This window comes from Macrosteles quadrilineatus, unplaced genomic scaffold (genome assembly GCF_028750875.1).
Source record: "Macrosteles quadrilineatus isolate MER2022 unplaced genomic scaffold, UCM_ALF_1.0 Scaffold_1__1_contigs__length_201487025, whole genome shotgun sequence".
NCBI lineage: Eukaryota > Metazoa > Arthropoda > Insecta > Hemiptera > Cicadellidae > Macrosteles > Macrosteles quadrilineatus.
In genome coordinates this window covers 62,563,817-62,591,063 of record NW_026542594.1, presented here as the reverse complement: position 1 = coordinate 62,591,063, position 27,247 = coordinate 62,563,817, and the positions used below count along the sequence as shown (strand labels likewise).

At 30.9% G+C, this 27,247-nt stretch overlaps 1 long non-coding RNA gene across 1 annotated transcript; it reads right to left on the bottom strand.

Annotated features, from left to right (window-relative positions):
* Positions 1-11,122: 11,122 nt before the first annotated feature.
* On the bottom strand, positions 11,123-15,454 carry LOC128983335 (uncharacterized). The gene is made up of 4 exons (XR_008489829.1): positions 15,434-15,454; positions 14,452-14,533; positions 13,097-13,424; positions 11,123-11,487 (listed from the first exon to the last, which is right to left on the bottom strand). It is a non-coding gene; the product is annotated as an uncharacterized LOC128983335 (long non-coding RNA).
* Between the last annotated feature and the right edge of the window lie 11,793 nt (positions 15,455-27,247).

The following is a 27,247-nucleotide window of genomic DNA, read 5'->3' as shown; positions in this document are numbered from 1 at the left end:
TGTATTATATTACCTAATTATCAGTTTTTTACCTTTTACTACTATAAAAATCTATGTAATTGCAATAGAAAGATTTTTTAGTTAGTTACAAAATGATTATTTATTTATGTAATGAAAAACCTTTACCGGTAACGTTAATTTTTATATTTATCCCTCGATCTAAAATATGTTGCTCACTAATTCGAAATATTTAAGTCATACACTTGACAGAATTTGATTATTTGTCATAACAATTTGTTGCATGCTGGTTGAAGACAAACATGTTTCACTCAAATGGACTAAAAAACTTAGATATATTGTCACATTTAGGTTGACAAGTATTTTATAATATAAATTGATTTATTTGAATACAATCTATTTACAAGCGTATACATTTTTTATTATCTTTATAATAAGTGATAATGTGTGCAAATACATAATCCAAAGTAAAATAAGTTTTAACTGTGTCACATACTCAAATCAAGAAAGTAATTATTTTACAGCCAGATAATTTGTTTCAATAATTAAGCTTCACGGAAAAATGTAAATTTTACTCACTCGCAAGAAATTAAGAGCTGTTTTTGCTCCATTATGTTCAAGAGTGTTCATGCAAAAAGGTAGCACTTTTTGTTTATCACTATCTCAATTCTTGGATCCCGGCAAACTGAGGATTGAAATGTGTGGAACAGATGATGACATTCAACCGGTTTTTAATGTTATGTTTATGCTGTAGGAAATATTTTAATGAAATTTATTTGATGCTTCTTGTTTTGGATACAAATAATACCAATTTTATTCGGATAATGTTTGTTTCGATTACAGATTTGATATACTACTTTAAAACACTTTTGTATACGTTTCGGTTTCAAAACGTACCGGTACAACTCTAGGCCCTACAAGATAAATCGTGAGCCAATTTTGGCAACTTCGAATTATACATGAATTGCCAAATAATCAATATTAGCTAACTAGCAATATTAATCAATATTGTAGTAAACTAAATTTTATGTGTTATTATGTACCCTAGGAACCTCTAAAACGATGTAAACGTTATATTACCCTTTGGACAAACAAAACCCGAAACAGTACTCCATTTGTACCCCTCAATACTGGTTTGAAATGGAAAACAACACATGTCAATGACTGTAATACATTGACTCACTTATTTTAAAAACAGTGGCGTATTGCTTATTCCGTTAATGATACTCTTCCAGAAAATTCTAAAATAAACTGAGCACAAAGAGATTTTGTTTGTTTAAACATACTTGAGAGCTTTGATTCGGGAAACTCTTGCTAAGGATATTTTTACTTAACTAGTGGAGCTTATTTATTTTAGCTGATTTCGCTGTTTTTTGTTGTTGTTTATGATAGTCTATACATGGATTATTTACTTAAACACGATTCTACATTTTACTTTCATTAACTAATTTATTTAATACTTAATGAAGGACATTCATATTTTATTTAGCAGTTTAGAATAAATCTAAAATCATTTTGAAAAGAACATTTAATAAATAAGTGTCATAATATTGTTAGAAATATTGATAAACAACACACTTTGAAATATGCGATATACAAAAATTAAGGTCTTGAAAAAAACATATCTGTCACTGAAAACTGTAAAAGTAAATTAATTGGTAGCTCAAAATGGTACCATTTGCTTTTTTAAATTAAAGTAGCTATACCTAACTGGAAAATTATTTTCTAAGCAATTACACAACAATTTTTGGTCAATTGTTTTCGAGGTATTGTTGTATTACATTTTTACACGTGACGTTATTTAACATAAGTGTCATTTACACGTATTTTATTGCAATTTGCAGTTTATGAAACCTGAACCCCTAACACCTAATTGAATGGTTTGTGTAACAGTAAACTGTTCAACATAAAAAAATAGACATTCCATACTTGAATTATTAATAAAACTAGAACAGATTACAAGTACTGGCATATAAATTGCAATTTTTTATGCAAGAGTGACTAAAATGTATGACTGTTTCAAAAGTAAATAATTTAATTTGGTGGTTAAGTTAACTATTCAGCGGAGTCCATGCCGTACAACGGGGACGGATACTTTGACGGCTCTGTCAAGGCGGGGCTACCAGCCGCCCGTTGGTCACAGAGAGAGAGTTGGTAACCGTTTGAACACAACCCTAGGATAAGATAACAGTAAGACATGAATAAAGGCATTTTCCTTGCTGCGCTCAAGATGCCCACTTGTCGATTAAAAATTAAAAATTAATAATGATAAATAACCAAAAACCCATTTTTAGCATGATTTATGATGAAGTCCAGGGACCACTTTATGAAATATATTTTAAATGTAAAAACATAAGTTAATATCGAGTTTCCTTTGTATGTTTTCTTTGTTTATTTTTTATGTAATAATTAAGGAACAGATTGTAAAACATACATCACAAAAAGCAAGTGGTATTTTTATGTTGAGCTACCATAGTTTTATGTTTATTTTCTCTTTTTTAGTATGTTAGGAATTTTCTCTGCTGACCGCACAACTTGTTAAAGTGGACCGTTTGTATTTCCAACAATAATGTTTTTTTTATATTTTTAAATTTTTAATGAAAATAAACTCATCTGTTTATTTATTTATTCATTAAAATAATAATTCAGTCATAACGTAGTGTATTCTGTATATTCTCTACATAGTAAACCTCTTATTTAACAATGTTTCTCGTAGTATTTACTCAGTATTAGTGAGTGTGTTACTTTACTACTTTGCACCGGGCTTTGCGAAAACACCGGCTTTTTAATTAGCATTAGCGCCTCGTACATCGGGCTTTTAGCAAATGAAGGATCACATCCAGCAATGAGGGCGAGTTTTTATTTCCGAGCCTTTCATCTGTTCACAATTCTCATGATATAGATCAATAAAGCAGACTTTTCACAAGGCGAATTTAAAAGGAACGAAATTATGATAACACCGTAACATAAGGCAACTTCTTCAATACTTTTTTATTAGTTCTGGAGACAATGGTTTTAACAAAAAGAATCTCTGCTATCTATGCAATGAATATATTAATTATTGTAGGGTTATCTGTTGAATTCTAAATAGTAAAGAACTTTTCAAGTGTTATATTTGCAAACGTAATTGTAAGGCAAGAATATTTATAGTGCTCTTAACCTAATTTCAAATGCCTTAAACTATGGTATGGCTTACTTTTATGGAAGGCATTTTATGGAAGCCACAGTAAAGCTAAAACTTCAAAAATCTAGTCCTTGCATTAGCAAGTTAATAAAACAATCTTTAAACATGATAAAATAATGCAGTAAAATGTGTTAAAAAGGATTTCACACCGCTAACCACAATGGACATGTGTGATGTTTTCATTGGCCCATTGGGAAAAGGAAGGCCTTTGGATTATCTATTCCTGATATTATCAGGACATAGGCTTTATAGGATACGTAAATTAATATGTAATTAAATAAATTACCTTTAAAACTTGAGTAGTAAATTTTAAATACACCACTATTTTATCGACTTCTATACAGTAAAACCAAATAATTTTTAAGACAGATCCCAATAAAATTGTGGTTAAATCAAAATCTATTTCATGTTGGACGAAGAGAAGCCCATTCTGGTGGCCTTACAGTTGAAAGCTCTATTAACATGTCACAAACTAAATAATAAGATTGAAATTTAATTTCGAAAAAAAAACCCTAAATTAGTGTCTTAGCGAGGTTCCCTATAGGGATGCAGCCGTTACCTACGTGGCACGGCTGTTATCCACCGTGTGAAGCTTAAATTAATAATGAATAGCGTTGTTTTTAGGATTAAATTTTAAGATAAGAGTTGAGAAAAAAGTGTACATTTAAAACACTTATATTATGGGCAAAAAGTAAAATGTTGTAATTTGCTTCTAAATTGATATATTTTGATCAAATTTGGAAAACTTATTTTATTTCACATAAAACAACACTTTTTTCTTTGCCTGTAGCATTAAACCTAGGTACTCATGAGATCTAATGATATTTAAATATAGACAAAATCTGACAAGTTAAGGGAAATTACCAACGAATGGTAAATTGCTAGTATGCCGGTTTTCTGCGGCGGTGGTATTTTGTAAATATTATTATAGTGGCAACACGACTTCAAACACAATTTTCTCTTGTGTTGGATTATAGTGTTATGTAAATTATGTGATTACGGTAATATTACCCATTTTACTACAACTGTTTCATCAGTTATATAAAATGTGTACGTGTCCACTGTGAACCATTTTATAAATTCTGTGTGCCAGATGCGCTGCTCGCTGATAAAAACTCGTTTTCATCCTTGTTATGATGCTTAATTTGCTGAAAGCCCAACATGCGAGGTGCCAGTAAAAAAGTACGCTTTTCACAAACCTGATGTGTATAGTTGGAAAGATTCATGTGTGTCAACTATTAATTATTACACTGTAAGCTATTTTACATCAACAATATAATTGATAACTTGTGATTTTTTATAACTGTTAAACACTTTTACCTAACCCGCCATGTTAAACTTCCCTATCCCAAGCGTGATGTATACAACTTCCTTACTTCTCGAGTGATGTAAAGTATCAAAAACTCACTCGGTGATGTAAAGAAACCCATTTAAATAACATTAAGTGCTTAACTTAAAAAATATAACTCTATGGAGCCAACGACGTTCAACGCTAGAAATCAGCTGTGCGCTTGAATGTTATTGTTATGCTTTAAAGTATTTTTCTAACCTAGCTTTTGTAATGTTGTTAGTAAAATAACGTTACTGATAGAAGATGAGTGAAATGGATGATGAAAAATATTGTACGTTAACCCATGTATATTGTCGGGTCAGGTAAAATCTTGTACGTTACACGTTACGCAAGAGCGTGTTTACATCACTTAGGTGAATTATGCAACTCGCTTTCGCTCGTTGCACAACCTTCACCTGCGTGATGTAAAAACGCTCTTACTACACTTGTAATGTAAATAGCTATTACGACCACTGGTCTAGTTATCAAAAGAGTGTTTCAATTAATTGAGTCTACCTTAAAAAAGTCATACTTCGATAAACCTTTGTTGTATTTTTTGTTTTTTGTTTTTATTAACAGTCGAATGCAAGTGGGACTAAAACTTGTCCATGAAAGTACTATATTGTAAGTTGTGTTCTCTAAATGCCCTACGTAATAAAAGAAATATAATTAATATTTCTAAACGTAATGAGATTATGTATGATATGATACTTAAATAATAATTCGCTTACTGCCCCAAATGCACGCAGAAAATAAAAATAAACATTTCAGTAGAGAAACAGTATGTACAAATGAAACATTGTGAATTTATTCGTTTACAGTGCTAACTGAGTTGTTATGCATAGAGTAATGTATTAGAAAAATATACATTATGAATAACGCAGCTTATTGAAACTACCTAATAGTGGTTATGTAGTGATATTTTACCACATTGTACCCTGCATGACTTTCATGTTAAATTCTCTAAATGGAAAGGATAAAATAAATTGATTATATTTTACGCTTACATGACTGCACCTTAATGTATATTACACCTAAATCATACAACTTTTATGATTTTGTAAAAATTATATAATTCGGAAAAATCATTGGTTAAAAATAAACTATAGTTGTTATAGTACAACAGTAGCGTATATTACACCATGGTGAAGAAAAGGTAGGTAGCCTACCGTCACACTAAAAATATTTTTCTGGCATTTTACTAATTTAAAGTATCCAAAAGCTCACAGTAATCAAACAAATTCTGTAAGTCAATTAAAAAAACCCAAGTGGCTAATTTGACTTACCCAACCATCAACCTTCAAAATTCATCACAAGGATCCATGTTATGTTATAAAAAATCATTGAAAGAATATGGATTATAAATGTCAAAACTGTGAATGAATTAACAACGAATTATAATACTTTTGATCTTATATTATTATATTCTTACATAGATCCTCTTCAGCACAACCGTAGAGATCAGCGAGTCATCAAGTGATGGGGATAGTGTCTGTGTAAGTCTTGTAATCTTGCTTCAATTCTGAATCAAGTATTTTGTTTATAAAAGGTATAAGCCAATGACTTAAGGTTTGAAAGGTGCTATAACCAATCGATCACCTATTCTTCTTCTATTGCCATTTGAAAAAAAAACGCCAAACTGCTATTAGGTCTTTAAAAGCCTTCATAGCGTAAGATTATAAATAGTTTACTGTCGTTTTATCACCGTGCAATATTCTTCAAGAGATTGCGCTGACAAAGTTTTTGTTTGTTTACTCTCGCACAGGGTAAAAGTTAAATTGAGCATTAAATCACTTTTTATTCTTCTAAACTTCTCTATGTTAAGTTTCCAATATATATAAGTATAATAATTCAAATACCGCTATAATTCATAGAATACAATTCTAGTAAACATAATCTTGCAATAAATTGTTATGAGGTCCTTCACCTTAAAAGTTTTAAAGCATAGTGAACCCTGTCAAATAACACTTATAACTAAAAATTGAAATTATAGCTATAAGAATCTAAATAACCACAGAGATTAAAGATTTTTTAATTAAAAATCCATAGAAGCTCAATAAATATTGAACTTGTGTAAAGCAATGGACTGGTGTGCTTTACATTTGCATTTATGATTCGTATATTTCAATAATCCAAAACAATTTGGTTCAAAACAAGAATAAATTAAAAAATGCAATGTCATTCTCGTTATATTCGATAATATATTTCCCTAATTTAATATACTGTATATTAAATATTTTATTCTTACATCCTTGTCAGATGATACAAATTTTAAATGTATTTACAACATCAAAACTTTGTTATAAATAGATATTAGAGAAGATTCGAGAAATACAGTTATTATGAATAGTCGTCCCATATAAATCGTACATTTTTCTGCAAGAATAGTGAACCCGTTTGCAAATCAAATACTATCCTTGCATGAAAAAATATATTTTTTCCTTTTTTTAGCTGCCTCTTTAAACCTTGCATTTGCCCATCCACATAGACTTACTGCCTGTGGGTAGAACGTATCCAGCAAAGCAAGGGGTGAGCCTTTACAGTACGAAGGTGAACTGTACTGATAAAATGTTTGCGGCAGTGACCAGGATCCGAACCCACAACGTCGCTGCCTTCCGAAGTCCGTTACGCTACCGACTGAGCCACCGACTCACCAACAATCACAGTAGTACCAATTATTATACTGTAGTTGTGGGGCATATGTAATTTCGTGGGATTTTGAATGGAGCAATTGTTTTATAATTGCCGGTGACAAAATGGTAATGACATTTAGAATCGTGTACTACCGGGCGTTTTGTCATAAAGTGTGGCGTGGCCTAGATGGTGTGTGACGTCATATTCCAAGATGGCCGCTAACAGTGACATTGCCTTTCTAGCAAAACCTAAAATAAGACATGGATCTTATTCATTTAACATTAAATTATTTTGATTTGGAAATTTGTCTTTAGTTAAAGACATATAATTGCATCATACACCAGCTCAGCCACACGTTCAGACCAAACATCCGGTATTACACGATTCTACATAGCTCGTACCTATCTGTCATATAATTGGTTCATTCAAAATCCCATGAACTTTCCTATATTTACAAATGCCCCTACACTATTATGCCTGAATATTATGCTGATAAAAAATGTTAAGTATTTTAAAGAGTCCCGAAAAAAGCTTTCTTCTATACTATTTATGCTTTTTACTTAAACAAGTAGCAAAAAATATAGAATTGTACTTTTTAAAAGTATAAATACATGTGATTCTATAAAAAGTAATAGGATTATCAATTGATGCCTTAAACTGAAAATTGTAAAGATGGTTAAGAATACGTATTTCCCAACAACAATAAGAACTATTAAAAATATTTGCTATTGTAAAAAATTATCTTTTTAAATCCGTATTTTATTTCCAAAACAATATCTTTTGAAAATATCAAATTAATATTACTGTGGTGTAATGCGCTCGATTTCCCTACGTAGATTGTACAAATGGTCAACCCGGCGTTGCAAGTTTCAGCAACAGCTTTAATAAATATAAAGGAGGAACACTTAAAATGTTAAAAGTGAAATAAAGAAAAATGATAATGTTCAATGACGAAATAATAAATAGCAAAGAAAAATAAGTTAAACAATTTTACTCAAGAAAGTTGCCTGTTGACATCGTAAAAAGTAAATTTGTATTTCTTAATGATATTTATTTTACTATACTATGATCTACGTATACTCTAATATAGGATGGTAAATTTATAATCCTCTATTCTCTTTTTGTTATCAGACACTTATGCGAATTGAAATAGTGTCCGTTTAAAAGTATAACACTAATATTTTTACTCAGCAGTTCTAGGAATTAATGAGCTAAATAAATAGTTAAAACAAGAACCGTTCAAATAATTTATTCTGCCCAAATAATAAAATACAACACACATAAATATTTTAGCTTACTCCAGACTAACATAGTTGTTAGCTGGACATCATGGCCATAATCTATCATGATCTTCTTCTATTTCTGGTTTTAATGACGAATACTGTGTTGGTTGCTCTGTTGTTGTTGGTTGCTGTGTTGTTGATAACTCATTATAATAATCGCGCATGATCCCATCAAACTTAAATATTGACTCGTTGAACATGTGCCATTGCTGGTCAGTATAAATAGTAGGAAACGGTGTCACTGCATAATGGTCCCCATTTTCGCCAAACAAACATCTTGTACAGTTATACATAGTCTTCTCTGCATCCAGTATCAATCTCGAACGCCTTAGATCATAACAAGTCTTTTCTTCAGGCATTTTTGGGGCAGCAAATCTAGAGAAATAATAGCTTCTGAACTCACCCATTACCTTTTCCCACTCCCACTCAATATTCTTTCTTGCTAGCGCAGCACATTTTTGAATAGTTGCTAGGTTGAAGATTTCTATAGGTCTTTGTCCAATGCATCTTAAGACTGCAACATTCCCTGCTTCTTGAAGCTTTGAGTTAAATGTTTTGATTGTGTTTTTAAATGTATCCAAATCTTGAATATACTGATTCTTGTAGTATTCACAGCACTCCTGGTTGTCATTTCCAGCTGAAACGTTATTGTTTATGTATTAATATTAAATAAAAAATCTAGAACAGTTAAAAATATTTAATAATAGTTTTCAAAAGGCGAAAAATAAAAATTATCACAAAATGTGAAACTAATATGGTAAAACATTAATAAACAGTTTAAGAAAACTTACTTATTAGATTGCTAAGCTAAACAAACGTTGGTAGTTTTTTATTTGTACAATAGTTATGATTTCCAAAAATCAATTTTCAAGTGAGTATTCTTATACTGAAATTTAAATCAATAAAATAGAAAAACGTATTATAGAAAAACAAATACTACCTTCAGCAATATACGTTTTCAATGATTTATAAGCTTCCGAATTACAAGCTCTCTCTTTCTCAGATCTGTTTTCTTCCCAGGTCTTATTTAAGGCAATAAAGTAGGGGTAAAGTAGGCTTGTATAGAAATCTTCATTGTTGATTGCCAAGTTATAGTTCTCTCGTGCAATTTGTGAACTATAATATGCCAGAGCTTCGGTTAGCTTTTTATCGTACGCAAAGTTGAGAGCCTTGTAAAAGTGAGCGAAAGATGACAACGCATCCTTGGATAGCGGACCGTAGTTGTCCTGCTTCTGAAATAACAAAAGTGGTAAAGGGTAAAAATATTGTAAAATCAATGTAAAGGGAATAACTTATAGTCTTAAAGAGTGAAACTACTATTATTTTATGTGGTTAGAAACCGAATAGCATTCACTTAGATGTATGTTAGGAATTGAAGGATGAGGTGACTATCAATTTAAGAATGGAGGCCTATATAGTTTAGTATTTTGCTATTATCTGTCACACATAAACTTTTCACGTTTGTGTTGTTCGTTTCTAGCTTTTCTAAGCAACTACAAAATTAGTGATGAAGCGATTTCTTTGAATATTAAATTATTTAAGTGCGATAAAATAAACACATGAAACCCAAACAGTATTAAAGATATTTTTACCACGTAAATCTCTAGGCCAATTTCTTGGTTCGAATAAAGAAAAAGAAATCAAGTTTTAAGAATCATGTAAACACTATAAGTCCTCTTCTCTTTACTCTTTATGTTTATTGGTTTTTTTTTATTTTTGTTAGTAAAAAAAAAAATTTAAGTTTGCAGATTCTTCTTATATAAATAACTAATGAAAATGCACAAAACGATATACAGGGTGAGCTTCTACTGACGCCCATAACTTCGTCAGTGGATTCTAATGATCAAAAGGAACAAAAAAGTTCCAATAAACCCTAGTCCGATTCCGAAACGTTTGGTCTTAATTGAGAATTTTTTTGTTTTCTATAAATATTGAGCTTTCTGTCACTATTTACTTTATAAAAATAAAACCAATTAGTGGTTTATAACAAAAATGATTCGAAAGGGCATTAAATTTTCTATAAAACCAAGGTTACATGAAATTAGTAGTTTTTTGCAATTTCTACCTACAACAATTTAAAACTGCATATCAATTTAAAGCCTATTAAATGAGGAAGTTTTTTATCTAGTTGGAAATTGCGTGGCACCAGGATAAAGTAAGAAAAAGGGGTCTAAAAACTTAATAACTAATATACGATATTTTTTACTTTAATTCAGCTAGGAACCGATGTATGTAATGAAATATTTTTTCATGTAACCTTGCTTTTGTAGAAAAATTTAATGCCCTTTCGAATTATTTTTAATATAATATAAATTAAATATAAATCGCTAGATTAATTGGTTTTATTCTTATAAAGTAAATAGTATAAAAAAGTCCAATAGTGTTAGAAAATACCAAATTCTCAATTACGACCAAACTTCAGAATCGGACTAGGGTTTATGGCAACTTTTTTGTTCATTTTGATCAGTAGAATCCACTGGTGAAGTTATGGGTGTCAGTAGAAGCTCACCCTGTCTAAAGAATGTCTGAACAAATACTATGTATATAAAAACATACACTTGTCTAATTTCAAAACCATCCACTCATGTTGAAATAACTAAGTGTATGTTTTAGAAATTTTAGACTACTGTATATGTTTTTTATCTTGGTAACTGAAGATCTTCTTTCAAAAACTGGATATTCCACCAATTGACGTAAAGTTTGAATGTAGACCATGTCTTTACTTACTTGATAAACTTGATGATATCCAACGCAAGATCGTATTTCATTAAACAATTTTTCTCTTTTATCTGCTATTTCATTAAATACTTTGTAAGTACAGCTCAGAATATCATCAGTGAAATGGGCCATACATTTGCTTTCCGTGAATGTTTTACAGGCTTCTTTAGTTTCTATTTGAGTTCCGTTGATTAATTTTTCGATGCACTGATCTCTATGTGTTTCTGCATTTTTATTGCTATACACTAAACAGCCATCTATGCTATTTAGCGTATGGTTAATAGCATTCTTGTATTTCAATCTTTTCTTCTTCATATCTGTTCTGATGTCATTTTGTACTATTGAAGACGTTGCAGTGCATCTTAAGAAACTGTAAACCCCTGAAACATTTTCAATTCCAAAGATTAATTAGGTCCATCATAAAACAGTCTATTTTAGGAGTAAAAAACCGTGCAAGTATATCATGTTAAAATAAACATTATCACGAATGAAATAAAAATGTTTATCGTAGGAAATATTTATTTGAGTCATTTTATTCATTTAAATTTGTATCTAAAGCTTAAATTATCATATTAGTACCATTTCATATACCAGTAGGCTAAATTTTATGCTTTGGTGGGTTATATTATACGGTATACCTTTCTACCTTGATTGTAAAAATTTATAGCGGTGGAAATTCTGTCTATGCATAATTTTCTTTCGAATTGCTTGGATATAGTTAAACAATCTAGTACAATAGTTTTTTTAAGGTAAGGCTAGATTTTATTCAGGTGCTAACTGCCCAGGGAAATACTAAGCCAGTAAATTACTCGGTGTTTTACAAAAACAGTTTAATGCTATGTATAAATCCTATGCATTGTGTGTAATATACATTCGTATAGTATTTAATTCAAACAATGTCACTTTTTTATTATATCTGGTTGACATACCTCTGAAATGTACTTTTTTGTCACACAATAGTTAAAACAGTTTTTTTTTATGCATACGTTGCAGGTCTAAAGTAGCCTTAGGGAGTAAAAGGTGTTTTAGCCCCTAGGGAGTAAAGATTACCTGTAGTGACCCAGTTATGATTTCGATTGTAAACAGTCCCATGTATCAAAAGTATTTGTCGATTGTTTAAATCGTATTGTAGCTTATGGTTGCCTCATTATAAATAGTTGGACATATCGGTAGTATTATGTTCACTAACACACTCGTAATGGACGAAACGATTGAATCACTTACTAAAAAGCTGCTTGTTTCGATTAGCAAATTTAATTGATAACAAGATATAAGTAGTTTTGAGAGGCTACTGTAAATAAAAACTATTTTAGCTTTGTAACACATATTTTGTTCATATTTTATAATGGAGCAATATGATGAAAATTATAATCCATCACACGAGCACAAAAAGTCTTTTTTCAACCCACGATCATTTTCCTTCACTTTGATACAAAAAAATTTAGCTCGGGTCGAACAGAGTCACTTTATGCCCTAGTAATGAAGATACTATTGTATTCGTTATACAGGTTGAGTTTTAATTGCACCCCTTCACTTTTTTCTACATTTTTTTCAAATATTAATCCCAGACCACTTCTAAACATTATTGGGTAGTAACTTCCTTTATGAAAAATCGATTTTTTTGTTTAAAATGTCCACTATTGTTAAGAGAAATTTTATTATCGTTACATTTAGACAGCGACACACACTTAGAAGTGGATTTTTAGCTGAATATTAAAGCAAGAATAGTGTAGAACGAAGCGAGATGATCTGTGTAGCTTTGTAAGTGAATAATGTCAGCTGCTTGCTTTAAGAGGGATATTTATTTTTATGTTTATTATTTTTGTTTATTATTTAAATCCAAATAGTTTTATCAAACTAATTTTTAATCAAAGATATCATCGTTACACTACTGAGATTTGTTTTCATTCGCAGTAGGTCCTTAAGATAAAATTACAAATCTGTTTGCATAATCGGGAAAATTCTATGTAGCAGTTTCAATAAACTTACCATCTTCAACAGCGTCTTTAATTTGGTCTGTAATATCTTCGCTGCACCTCCTTATTTTACGGTCTCCAACACGTTTAGCTTTACTTAAATGTCTTGTTGCATCAATCATAAGCAAGTTCAGGTCATTCCCCATTTTATCTCTCATCAGATCTAATACTTTCTCTACCTCCTGACATGTAAGATCTTCTGTCGTCCACCATCTCTCATAAATATGCTCGTCTTGGAATATAACCATTTCTTTAGATGTGTTAACCATTTGTTCTGGAGAAAGGTGTCCTAAAGTTACAGAATTATGGACCATATAACTTACGTTACCAGTAACACTTGCCTGCAATGAAAAAATACTAAAATTTAGTGATATCCTAAGTTATATGTATTTGGAAACTACATCACACATTGACAAAGGATTGCACTTTAGATAAAATATGTTGAAATTAAATACCAAGCTATACATTGAATTATCACAATTAAGAGGGTGTTTTATATTTTTCAAATATAATTGTACGAAACATTTATTATTTAAGATTGTAACAGTCTAACTTTTTTATACTGAGGGAAAAATCAATGATTCAATAATTTAGGCCTATACCGTTTGATTAAAAAAAACTATAGAATACAAAAATATATAAACTTGAATATTTTTGTAGTGAGGTATTTATAGTATTTATCAAGCTATTTTATAAACCAAACCGATAATGTCAAAAGAATAATCTTAAAGCTGTTAATTATGTATTTAAGCTAACACAATATTTCAAATATATTTATAGAACAACAAAAAAACAATATGATATATGAAATTTAACATGTTATAATTAAATCCATACGACAATCTTTAAACTAAAATGACAATTTGTTATAAGTTGTAAAACTGTCACATTAACTGGATACTGTGGCAACGTAATTCCGAGTTTTTATTTAATTTTTATTTTATGTAATTAGGGTGGAATAAATCATCATTTCATTACTTCATTATTTCATTATTTCAACTTGCTCCTTTGGTAAAAGATTTGTTAAAGTTGTTCATAAGTAAAACATACATGTAATAACTATCACCAAAATGTTAAACATGTGTGATTTTTTCTGTATACTGTAATTATTTTAATGGCTTATTTTACTTCTACGTTAATAATTTCCTTGGCAATAAGGTATGCCTACATTATTGTTGCAGTAAGAAGGATAATTTCTTTATGTTTTTTTCTACAACAATCGTCAATAATCAATTTTGTTCTCAAACTTCTTTTTGTTCTCACCTACATATCCAAATAACAAATAATTTTTACATGATCATTTTTCTTAAATTCTATTTTATATATAGCTTTAACAAAAATAAACAAATGTAATCATTTTTTACTTACAAAGCATAGCCACAAAACTCCTATACAAAGCATGGTGGACGACTTCTCCATGGTTTAAACTACGCTCTGATTGGGAATGACACTGAAATAGTACAAATTAATTAGTTATAATACATATCAACCAAAACAGAGCAATAAGACAACTTAGTGGTTCTTCTTCTTTCCCCTAAGAGACTAGTTTCTAGTCAGGTACCCTTTTCACATACCTCCATGCTATTTCTAGGGATTGCTGTATTATCACTCAGATAAAATCCATTGGTGATTGGCGGGATACAAACACAGGACCTCAGAAACCAAAGTCCCGCGCTTTACCACTAGACCAGCTTTTTCTCACAGCTTAGTACTTAGTGGTGTGGTTACAACTAAGTTAACTACAAGTCAAAACCAAATCCATGCAATAAGGGTTAAACATTTATGCTGTACACCCTAAAACAAATACTTAGATAAATCCGTTTATGTAAGAAATAGTTTTTTTTTTCATTTTCAGGCAATTTTAACTCACACAATACTACGATCATCCTCCTTAAATATACGGGTTTCAGGTAATTTTCATACACTAGTTTCAATTTAAATTTAGTTTAGATATTAAAGTTTGTGTTCGTTTAAATTTACGAAGTTTAGAAGCTGGACTATACATTCAACTATCAGTCCTGTTACGTTCCAAAGCATTACGTTATTGTGTATCTCTATGTTGTTTTAAAAATTGTATAGGTATGCCTGTGGATAGTGTATTTTTCAATAAAACATTTATTTATGGATAGAAAACAAAATAAAATGGCTAAGGTAAAATTTAGTCAAAAGACACACAGTAAATATAAAGTAATCCCAACGAAATAAACCAAAAGTAAAGATATAGTCACAATCGTAGTTCTAAAAACGTAATATTTAAAAATAGATCCAACTCTTATATAAGGTGTTACAAAGAAAAATGCATCTATATATTTGTAAAATAAAATATATTTTCAATGTATTTATAACTTACCTTTGTTCACTGCCAAGTCCCAGCTTCCAATGCCAACACCAGCGAAGTTGTTGGTTATATACTCATGTCGATTGTCCGATTGTGCCATTTTCATGGTCTGATAACACTAATAACTTACATAAACAGGCAGCTTTCAAAGAACACCAGTAAAACTTCTGACGTTTTGGGATACTGCTATGTTAAATATATTCCCATTGTGACAGAAAACAATTTTATTTGTTTACAAGCTTATTTAATAACCTGACGACTATATAGATATATTAACGATGAAACTTTTTTTCATCATATCTCTAGAACCAAAATACTTTGTAAGGAGTTTTCCGTCATAAGTTTAAATAAATAAAAACTCTTGCTCACAAATTAGAAAAAGCAGTCTTGCCTATTCCGTCAAAATAGATAGATCAATGATGTTACAGGTATGATACAATGTATCATCTTTAAAGGCTATACAACTCAGCTATTTTATCACATTTAAAAGTCATTTCTTATACAAAAATTAAAAAATATTATGTAAATTTACACAGTATATATTCATGATTAAACATAATGGTAAGTAAATAAATATGTTAAAGCACGTGAGAGATTAGCGTTTGGGTTATATCCTGATGAAAATACCTACTTCACATCTATAATTTTCTTACAAAAATCCTTAAGTTCCATGTTTCATGGAGCATTCATTTTGCCTCTCAGGTTACTTATGAAGAAGACAAGTTATCGTTCATCTGTGATTCCTGAATAACCGAAGAGTAATTTAATCTGAAGGAAATATAACTCTCAGTGACCTGGAGAATGGCAAAATACATTCATACAAAAACTTATAATTGGACCCGTTTAGTACTCGTTGTGCCGATTTTATCCGATGAAATACCGAAAATACTGAATGGTTTTGCACACACATTCCTCAAACACTAAGAACCGGTACTACCTTATCAAGCAAAAATTCTACAGTAAAAATTTACCATTTAGCAAATAAATATTTAAAAATGTTATTACCTGAAAGCACACAAAATAGTCAAATTACACTTGTAACTATATATTTACACTTATACTGCTTACTCAGAAGACGGTAAATACATTGTACGTATTATTTAATTTACAGAAAGTAAATAAAAGAAACGTCTTATCACTTAAAACATATATTTACGCTTATACTGATACTCACAAGACCGTAAATATACATTTCAAAGATGGTAAGTGGTGATAGATTTTGATTGGACATTCCAATCATCATCAGATAGGCGATTTTTTTTATTTTGGCGAAATTTTGTTTCTACTTGCAAATACGATTCCGAATAAAATTTGAAAACTTCCTAATAAATTATATTTATCTCCTTGAATCCAGTCTACAGTCGAAATCTTTTTAACATTACCTATAGGTTTCTCAGAATAACATATCATAAGAGATAACTCGAGGATTATACAAGTAAACAAATACTTGAATAGGAAGTTTTTTTTTTCTTAAACATATAACATTTACATAAACATTTGCATTACACCTTGAAAATAATGCATTTAACGTTTGTTCTCATACAACCAACAGTGTGGTTAGTTTGCGTTGATTTTACTCAAACATCAGCAATTACAGCTGATTAACCAAACACAGTACGTGTGGGAAACTCAAACAGTTGATCAGAAGGTTTGTGAAGTTATGTTTATAGGGAGAAAAGCAAACAGACTCTTGATAGCAGCCTCCACTTCTACTAGTTGAACTTTAAACTTTACTTTAATGTTTAATGCCATTAAAAAATTATTCAACATTATTGTTAGTCTTCATTGAGATATTTATTTTATATAAATGGTGTTATCGGTAGTGAACAGGCCATTAAATTAGATAAAATATATATTTAAACTGTCTATCAAAATGTTGTAAGATAGTATCATACAGACTATATAAAGTGTATTTATATGGATTATTTTCGGATTGTGTCGGGTTCAAGCCAGATGGATATCGGAAATAATAGATTTTAAAATGCCTACACGAACTGATCAAACAACGAATATGAGGTGAATTTAGTGAGTCGGTGGCTCAGTCGGTAGCGTCACGGACTTCGGGCCCAAGGCAGTAGTGTCGTGGGTTCGGATCCTGGTCACTGCCGATAACATTTTATCAGTACAGTTCACCTTTGTACTGTACCGGCTCACTCCTTGCTTTGTTGTAAACGATCCACGCACGGGCGCTTAGTCTATGTGGACGGGCAAATGCAAGGTTAAAAGAGGCCGCCAACCTTTAAAAAAAAGAGGTGGTTGTTATTCACTGTCCAGTAATATATGATTGTTACTTCTATATACCTAAATTGATTTAGTAAAACATTATACCTACATTCATATTTTTACCCATATTTTCAGTTTAAAACAACGACGATATGTGTTACACCAAAAATAAAAATAAAGTAGAATTTTATGAGTTAACTGTGAGGAATGGTAAATAATGTTACAAACAACTTATTACTCGGTGAGTTTATAGGTGTCTAAACATGAAATTGTCTACGTTGTATTAATCATTTTATGTTCATTGAAAGATTGTAAGAAGTCCTTTAAACTTCTGTCAGTAGTTTTATAGATTTTATCTTGTATAAGTCCTTAAGCAATCTAATACCCATCTTAAATGTAATCATTTTTTACAAAAACCATTAAGTATTGTTCCATATGAAACTTATTTTAGAATTTATAGGTATGAAAGTTGAAAAACTGATACATAATTGTTTGCGATGTCTCTTTATTACTGAAAAGTACATTTCTTTGTTGCTTTTAATACTTATTAACGGTAATGAAGTAAACACTTTCATCCGAATTAGCAACAACAGTATAACTAGCTATAACTATGTGCACGTGTTTAAATGACTGTACCGGGGATTTTCAATACGTCACAGTTTAGCTGACTGTGCTATATCGCTCCACAGTTAACGTTTTATGTGTTGGGACTTTATGTGATTACGTCTTTTACGAAGAATTCCCTATTCATTCGAAACTAGTTCATTGTTCCATTTAACAATGGATACTTAATTAAAAAATGGGTAGACATTTATGACTCAACTATTTCCCCGTGTCTAGATTATGAGGTAACACAACATGAGTAATTAAACAATTAGCTTTAAAACGAATGATATTGTACATGTTCATTGTTACAAGTTCCATTACAGTAAATGGATAACCGAAATAAACTGAAATCTAATTTCATTCATATAATACCCCCGCCGCAGCAAACCTGCCGTCTAAGCGAATTTCCATTTGGCCGAATTGATTTTCAATTGATCTATTTAAATAACATTAGGTTTAACGAGTACCTAGGTTTGCTGCTACAAGGAAACTAATAAAGTAGTGTGTTTTTAGTAAAATATTGATAGCTTACTATAAAATAAATAAATTTGCCAAGTTTGATCAAAATATATCCATAAACAAGCAAACTACAACATTTTACAATATTCTCCATAAGAATAACATGGGAATTTTAAATTTACAATTTTTTTAGTTTTATCCGTAACCAATAACCGTACAAAAACACTTTGATATACTGAATTGTTTGTTTTTTTAAGCTCTTTAAGAAGGTTTAGAGAAAAATTGGGAAATTTTGTGTTTTGAGGGTAAAAAGTGAGAAAAACCAATTTTTACCCCATAAAACCCCCCATAAAACCCTGTTCCCATGGTCCGATCATGCTGGATCGCGAACTCATTCAAGTTTATCCCGCCTTACACCTTCAAACCAAATTTCATCAAAATCGGATAAAAATTACTCAAGTTATCGTGTTCACGGACACATATATATATATATAAATCTATATATATATATACCTATATATATATATATATATATACATATATAAAAATTTGAACGAATGGTGTTTTTGGCCTCTGGGGACATTAAAATGAAAAAGTAAATCGGTCCCGGGCCTAAGTCTTACCATGAGACCTACGGTAATAGCTACTTCCCTATAGGGAAATTCGCTAAAAACATAATTTGAAAAGAAAAGGTTGGTGTAGCAGATATTAACTTACCATCCTGGCCTCTTGAAGCACACGACACACCAACTATGCAGGTACAACAGATAATCACTACAGGAACCACCACTTCACTCCTGGAACAAAATTAATACATTAAAATCTAAATCTATGACATATCAGATAAAATACAATAAAAATAAAAGGGAATAAACCTCTACAACTCACATCCAAAAAACATAAAAAATAATATTATAACAAGTGCGATTCTAGCAGAATAGTTTTAAATATGATAGCCTACTGAACAAACTAACCATGACGCATCACTGGGTTCAAAACGTATATATTCAGGTATGTTATATAGGTATATTAATGAACAACATTTATTTTCATTTAGTCAAACTCTTGGGAATAGATTAGTTTTTGGGATACCGTTCTACTACTTCACTTTCAAAATCTTATGGTTAAATAGATTCAAAATCAAGAATTCAAAATCTGGCCTATAGGTTTTACCGGAGATTATTGTTAGAGAGATTGTACAAAGAATGTCGTAAGAGATTATTGTATCCCCAGTAGAGTTATCTTCCGCTTCTCTTTATATAAAAACAACTAACCTACTTAGTGGCTAGCGTTAATTTTCGTACTCTACTAAAAACCTATATGTTTATTGACTCAATGAATCTGAAAAATAATCCAATACTATATTTGTAAAATAATTTTTAAAACAAATCAGTTTTCTAAAGGTAACGCCATATAAAACACTATCAAAATCAAAAGTGTCGTTGAATAATAAATCAAAAGTCATATAAAAGCCTTTATATTAGATCATTTTTTTTATTAAAAAGTGCAATAAGTTCAAGGAGAAAAGTGTTTCAGAGAATCCTTCTACCCTAAATTAAACAGGACATGACTATAAAACGGGGTCTCCTGGACCTTGTTAGTATTTACTGTGCTTTTACCGCTGGTTTTACTGCTTGTCTTAGAACTGACGCTTCCTAACATCTCACGGACATCTTTAAAGCCCTTTATGAAATCAACGTAATTGTCATCAAAAATATCTCTGTTATACGTTTGAAAATGTATTATAAAACATTATATTAATGTATTTAGTATTTCAAAATTTATACAAGACGTCATAGAAAATGAAACGTGCAACGAAACATAACTGCATAGAGACTAACTATAGTAATATAAAACAAATGCAGTAGGCTAAATATTTTTAATTTTTTTAAATCATAATATTTTTTGTTCAGGCTTATTATTTACAATTTCTTAGTGATATTAATCCGTTAGGTTTTTTATTTAGAACATTGCATTTAAATTACAACCAAATGTTGACTAATTTTCTTCGATGATTCTAACTCTTCTCTCCAGTTTATTACCTTACAAAATAGGATTTTGAAACGAATGGATGTTCAATATTGAGTTATCCAATTACATTCGTTGGAATTGTGCGTAATGTTATAGTTATATGATATAAAAATTCGTATGTAAAAATTTTTCCTCTTATTGGTATGGATTACATCCGGGTAACAGTTGAGCAACATTTAAATCAACTAAACTATCAATAACTTTCAGATTTTAGATGTCACTGCTGTTTTTCTGTCGCCAATGATTTTCATATATATTGTTTTAATAACAACTGTTTTTATATTGTATTTTCAGTGTAAATTTGGCTCTTTGCCGGTCTTTTGGATTGTTTTGTTCTGATGTATATATATATTTCCCCTCAATAGTACTTTTTATAAAATTTCTATCATATTTTTTCAGTGTTAAATTTTGTAATTAATTGGTAATAATTCAGTTGTCGTTTGTTTTATATTGAACCTGCTTGACGCTTGTCATCTTGTTAATTGTAAAATGCATGTACTGAACTATGTTATCATTTTGTAAACTGACCTATGTCGTGAATAAATTAACTGAATTTAATTGAATCAGTTCCCATGTTAAATCCTATTATATAGTATATGTTTTAGCTCATGCAAACGTGACATTACCTAAAGACCATCCATCTCTAAATACACTAGAAAAAGGTGCTATATTTTCATTTTGAATGTCATTGGATAAAACATCTATTGTTAAAACAAAGTTGTTTTCAAAATTTAACCAAATTTCAAACTCATTACAGCACTCGTGGTTTAAATTATTTGTTTTTATTAATTGTGGTTTAAGGGTATATAATTTCATTTCTTCATATGTAAGCTTAGTTGACAGAAATGTTGCAACATAATACACACTACTATTTACAGTTTTGTACGTAACTATTTCAGACTGCAAAAACTATTCGACAAATATATATATACACTTAAATAGAATACAAAAATCTAACTATATCAAAATTACGCACCAAATTTGCATTTATTTATCCTAAAGAGTGAGATGTTAACGAATTCCAGTACACACCATTTGATAAACAACAGACCAAAAATTAATATAAGAAATGTACAGTCAATGTTGTACATAAATGATTTTTAAATCACAAATTCAATACAGTTTTGTCGTCTATGAAACCAAGTTTTCTATTTGAGAATTGGACTAGAGATCAATGTAGCCCGCCGCACTGGCTCCGGCATTTGGGGGAGGGTTTTGGGGATGGTTTGGGGGGAAGGTTTGGGACACAAGTGCTTTATGCTCAGTTACTAGTCGCTGCTACAACATACAATGTTTGTACAACGAAATCGTAGATCACTACCTACAAACTAGTTACACGACTTCTGAGTATGTAGCCAATATACCATAGTTTTTATAAGTATATATTTATCAGGTTACTTAATTTAATTGATCAAACACTTTAAACTTTAGTTTATGTGTATGTTACTGGAAAATTTAATAATTAGGCATCTTATAGAATGACTAGGAATTTCAATAATCGTGCATTCCCTTAAAGTACGACAAAACCTATTTCTGCCTATTCAGCTGGCCCAACATCAATAAAGTATCAAGTGCACTTTTCAGGTTTTTTTATTCACTTTTGTTGCCTTGTTTGTCCATCAACTTATTATTATACAGGGTGGTAAAAAAGTCCCTGGACAGTTAAATATTTTAAAAAATAATGCAGATAGAGCTACAATACTTGGTACAAAGTTACAGGGCATAGAACTCTATTTGAACACATATTCAGTGATCCAATAACTCTTCAGGGGGAAAATCTTAAATGGAAGCATAGGTCAATATGCACATCAAATTAAAGGTCTTTTTTAGTAGAATACAATGCCGCAAACCGCACTTCAAAAGGTTGATCCTGCGCAAAATGGCAGATGTTCAAAGATTTCTTGAATCCGCCATTTTGAATCTTTGAACGACTGTCATTTTTTACTCAGGCATTATTTTGAGCTTGAATTTACGGCATCGTAATCTACAAGTGAAGACCTTTAATTTGATGTGCATATCGACCTATTCTTACGTTAACAATTTTCTTCCGATTCCTAGGGCTGTGCCCCCTGAGAAGAAAGCGTATAATAGCAATGTAAATTAAATGAATCTTTGAACAACTGTCATTTTGCGCAGGATCAACCTTTGGAAGTGCGGTTTGCGGCATTGTATTCTACTAAAAAAGACCTTTAATTTGATGTGCATATTGACCTATGCTTCCATTTAAGATTTTCTTCCGACTCCTTGTGGGCCCCCCCACAAGGGATTTTTCCCCCTGAAGAGTTATTGGATCACTGAATATGTGTTAAAATAGAGTTTTATGCCCTGTAACTTTGTACCAAGTATTGTAGCTCTATCTGCATTATTTTTTAAAATATTTAACTGTCCAGGGACTTTTTTACCACCCTGTATACTTAATGTTTAGCCCTCTATGTTTCAATAACGAAAATATTACCAATGAGGTGTAACAAAATATATTTGTTTAATGCAGGACCAAAAGTTACTTCCCGTTGTAAACTTCCCGCTCCGATCCCGGATGATGATACGAGAAAAGGTGATTTATGGCATATTTCATCTCTAAAGACAGATTATTGTTTCAATAAGCTTAGTGCTACCGAAATAATTTTGGAACAGCCATACTCAAAATTACGAATCATCGTCTGCAAGAAAAACTATCTTGGAGTTGAAGATGCTCCTGACTTTGTAGGCCAACTGCTTCAATACCCCAGTCATCAAGAAATGGTTTATATAAAATAAATCTGAAAAACTAAACGCAAACTTCTAAAATATACTTGTGTTACTATGTTGTGTTCCCATGGTTCGTGAAGTACAAGTCCCAACACGCCTCTGGTTCCACCTGCGTAAAATTAGTAAAATTGCAGATATACTGAGGCAAGGACGAAAGGGTATCAATCCCCTTGTAACAAATGTCTAAATTTGTGAGATAATCCATTTAACAAACTATATATAGAGGAAGATGGTGCTTTAAATCTCCCTTCCTTCTAATTACCTTTAAGCTCAATTAGCCGTAAGATTGAGTAATCAATGTAATTGTGATTATAAATGCATCATAGGGGAATTGTTGGTAACCTTATTTTGTCAGTGTAAAGGTTATTAGTAATAGTCAAGTTATACAAAGTCATTTTTATTACATTTTTTTCATCCGCCAATATGATAAGTTAGCGTTTAAATTAACAACATACAATTGCCGAATCATTTGAAAACTTTCTCCATGCTACACATGTAATTATACTTTTGGTATGTTCATATTAACTGCATGCATGAAGACTCATATTTTGTATAAGTTCAATGTATTATATAAAAAAACTATCTTAAACACTACAAAACTGTCTTTGTGTAGACAAAATTAAGCTTTGTGAAACGTAGATTTCACAAAGCTCAAATGGTAACTAATAAAAAAAAATTAATTTTTTTAAATTATCGTTAGTTGTATGTTTTGTAATGAACGGGAGGGATAGGAAATTTTAAATGCAATTCAAGGTAAGCAAGCAAGCCGGGAATCTAAAGTCTTATACATTATTGAAAACCTCTTTCAGCGTTGCTCGCTCCACTCATGTATGTGCTTCAGTGCTTCTCGTTGATGACTTTCAATTGTTCCGCTCAATGCATTCGAATCGAACAATAATTTAGTTTATTTTGGACTCCAAATTCATTTTCTGCGAACTTCTTTATAGGAAAGTAGTTATTACCGTAGGTCTCGTGGTAAAAAATGGTAAGACCTAGGCCCGGGACCGATTCACTTAAGCTTGAATGAATTCTCTTATGAATGAGTGTTATTCTTATGGAGATTAAGTCAACTGTTGTCGTTTGTTTGTTTAACGAAATATTTTGAATAAACGGGGCAAATCTATTAAATTTATTCTAAGCATTTACTTGTTTACCCAAAAACACTTAATTTCACACCCTCCCTGTAGACAGCAAACCTAGGTAATCGTTAAACCTAATGTTATTTAAAAAGATTTATTTGAAAATAGCTCAGGTAAATGGAAATTTGCTTAGTCCGCAGCTTTGCTTCGGCGGGGGTTATTTCTTTCTTTCACGCATATTTATTAACTTCAACATGTCATGTTAAACATGCATAGAGAAAGAAGTAAATGTTCACTGATGATGTTCTTTTGTACCTCTTTGGAAAAAGAACTGTGAAATGAACATTAAAATATATATTTTTTTAAATGAGTTTGGTTGGTTACAACGCTCACTATAATAACCGTAGGTTGCTAGTTCATTCGTGTGCATTACATTTATCCTGGTTGTAGTTGCCTTAATTTTATTGTTTGGCTGTCGAAATCGATTCAAAATTAAATAAACGTTCAAGTTGTTTAACTCAAGGGTTGAAGTAGTCTAATCAACTAATCCCTAAAAAAATATATAAAAAAAAACTCTCAAAAAACTAATGAGTATAACAACTTATCCAATGTAAGACATTAAATTTTACCATTTCCAAAACCTAAAAATAATATATCAAATCAAGTTACTTTATCCATTCACAAGTTGAAATGAGAATTAATTTCAGTTGAACAGAAGGATAAAAACTATTCTTATGAAATCTTGGAGTAAATGGATCTTGGGCGGGTTACACACCGGTATCGCAGACATAATGTCGCCGATATTTCTGATGTCGCGGGCATGATGTATGTGACATATAATAAAATACAGCCATGGGAAGAGGCACTTGCTGGCGACATGGAAGTGAAGGAATCACAACATTCGTCAGTTCAAATAATGTCATCGTCAGAAGAAGATGAATTGTTGTTGCTGTTGTTCTTTCTACAAAATAATAATATTAAAGATAATTTCATGGTAATTTTTCCAAAATACATTGTAATTAATTGTATTACAGTACTTACGTAATTTCCTCATGGTGTCAATTAAAGGATTATAATATCACAATACTAAATTTCACACCATAAGGCAATTATGTAAGTAAAAAAGCGCCAAAACTACTAGAAACGTGTTCTGCGCATGCGCGGACCCAAGAGACAAGAGACATGTCTGTCCAAACACCGACCGGTTGCACAGACATGTCCGCGACACTGGTGTGTAAAGCTCCATAAGAAAACATAGGTTGGTTTTCGAGGGGCATGTCGCGGACACGAAAAGTATCTGCGACATCATGTCGGAGATACCGGTGTGTAACCCGCTTGTGTCTAAGGAACTATATCAGACACCGATGACAATTTTAGTATGTTTCTGTGTGCATTTGTCATGCTTGGTGTATTTTAAACCGGTTATCCTGTTGAAATAGTTTAAAAGTTCAAGCAATAACAAGAAATGTACCGCAAACATTAAAATGCACTAAACGTAGACCTATACTAGACAGAGGTCTAGCTTGAATTATGGGGCTGATTTATTTAAATAATGAATTATCATATCATGTTAAGACCAATTAAAAGTTGTAGTACAAGGAACAAACAAATAGTAAATTGTAGTAATATACATACTGTGTTGCAATAAGTAGGTCTTTTTAGACTTGTTTATATTTTCTAATAATTAATAATAAACAAAATAGTGTGAAATAACGTAGAAGCATCTCATATTCATTGTTTTATTTACAAATCCTAATCGTAATGCTTGACAAATGTTGTTTGGGTTAAAGGACCATTGTGTATCTATAGGCTAATTAAACATTTTATCATTTAATTGTTTCTGATATTTTATCATAGTATGTATAAGTGCGTAAGGTAAGCAATTAACAAGTGTAGAATGTTTTGTGTAAACTAGAATGTGTTGTTTGTTGGACCAGGATTAAAATGCTTGATCCAAACTTTCATAAAGCATAGCAATCAGTAGTGCTCTAGCTTTTGTTTCAAGAAATTTTAAGTAATCGAGAAAACATGGGCGTAGGGTTCGATCTTTTAATTTTAAAAATTGTTTCAGTTAAAAGTCGAGATAATGTGATAGCTGATTTCTAATAAAGAGATTTCGATTAGAAAGACATTGATCCAGAAATCTATATAAATATAGTAATTATTATCCCTAGTCGAAAAGAAAATTAGTTTAAGCTTAACAAAATCAGAATTCATAAAGAAGACTTAAGTTATTCACAGGTAAATCAAGAAATCAAATGTTGTAAAACATTAAATATTTTATTTTATGCTTCCTTGAACTAAAAGAGTACCAGTACCAGGATTTAGAAATATTAAACATACATAGTACAAGTCTCTAGCCAAAAAGAAGTTAATGAAAAATATATAGGTTTATATAGAGTTTAAAAGAAAGACAATTCTTTCAAAGTCTATTTTACTGTAAGAGTCATACTCATCCTAGTGCATATATTTTACCCAAGAGTCGGTAATACACTTCGTAGTTCTAGCATTCCAAGGCGCAACAAGCTTTATGGTGCTATAAATTTAACAACTTTATGAAATATGTCTCTGTAGGAAGCTGTAAGAGCACTTTATTATTAAAGTTTCATTTTTGTTGCACCAAGCATCTAAGCATTGAAGTGTATAAAAGATTGTGTTACAACAATATTTGTTTTGTTTG